The sequence below is a fragment of the Lottia gigantea genome, assembly GCF_000327385.1.
Source record: "Lottia gigantea unplaced genomic scaffold LOTGIsca_53, whole genome shotgun sequence".
Classification (NCBI taxonomy): domain Eukaryota; kingdom Metazoa; phylum Mollusca; class Gastropoda; family Lottiidae; genus Lottia; species Lottia gigantea.
The window spans coordinates 560,847-562,389 of NW_008709815.1; positions in this window are offsets into that span (position 1 = coordinate 560,847).

Here is a 1,543-nt window from a genome sequence, read left to right on the forward strand (position 1 = left end):
GATTGCAGGATCTACAGACGTTTAATTGAGATTTGGAATGGTGGAAATTGATGCTATCAGTGTCCTCGATATACAATAAAAATAGCATTGTGTGTATCTGGGATACTGATAAGTTCAATTTGCACCATTCCAATTTCAATCAGGCGTCTGTGGTTCCTGCAATTACACAGAAATTTGTGTTGGGTGACGTCACTAATCGCAAAATATGCCAAAGTCTCTTGCGATTAGTGATATCATCAAGTAATTAGTGGTTCCTGCAATTACACAAAAATTTGTGTTGGATGACGTCACTCATCGCAAAATATGCCCAATTCTCTTGCGATTAGTGACATCATCAAGCACTTAGTGGTTCCTGCAATTACACAGAAATTTGTGTTGGATGACGTCACTAATTGCAAAATAAGCCCAAGTCCCTTGCTATTAGTGATGTCATCAAACACTTAGTTTTAGTGGAATTGCAGGATCTACAGACGTTTAATTGAGATTTGGAATGGTGAAAATTGATTCTATCAGTGTCCTCGATATACAATCAAAATAGCATTGTGTGTATCTGGGATACTGATACTGCCCAAGTCTCTTGCGATTAGTGATGTCATCAAACACAGTTGCCCCCAATACACATAAACTATTTTAGAAAACCTTTTTACAATCCCTTTAACATTTTATATTATATTTGGCAATTTTAAACTGTCGGGAGATGAGTCAACATCCTTCAAGCTGGTCTCGAGTCTGAGTAAATCTCCTCTCCTCCCCTCTGACTTCAAGTAAAGTTTGGGATTTTTACTGTTATAAAAGATTTATTATGAATAAACTTAAATAGAAGAATGTTTTTTTTAAATTACTATTACCTATCAAGTATAGTACATGTGAGAAAAGAAACAATTAAACACTTCCGGCATTTTCTATTCCTATGCCTTGCAGAATTTTATCCTTTCTGCTTGCACTCCACAATCTGTTGCATCTGCTATTAGCAGGAAAACGAAAAGGGTCGGTTGATAAGTCCATGAAAAAGCATATTATTTAAGCCAGATCAAGGGCCACAAAATGAATGATCAAATACAAACAAGATTCCGGAAAATACGTGTGCAAAACTAAAGGAAAATAAAAAATGTTATATTAAAATTCGTCATTAAAATGAAAGTAGGTCAGTTGGGAAATTTGTTAAATTTTCAGTAAGGCATTTGGCGACAATTTCAATAATAGGTCAGTTGGCAACAGTTTCATTAGAAGGTTAATAGGTCAGGGGCTTTAGAAGGGCAGTAGATAAATAGGTCTTAAAGTTCCACAAGAAGAGCAGTGGTTAATAGGTCAGTGGTCCATTGTTTCATTTAAGCTTGTTATGTATGGAGGTTAGTAAGTCAGTTGCATTTAGTTCCATAAGAAGTGCAGTACGGTAGATTAATAGGTCTGTGGCCTATTCGAAGTAGATAAGTGACTTAGAGGTTCATTAGAAGAGCAGAAGAGGCTATGACAGTTACTTGGTTACAGGACTAAAAATGATTATTACTTTGTGGTCTGAATTATATTGAGTTGTTTCCCTGTA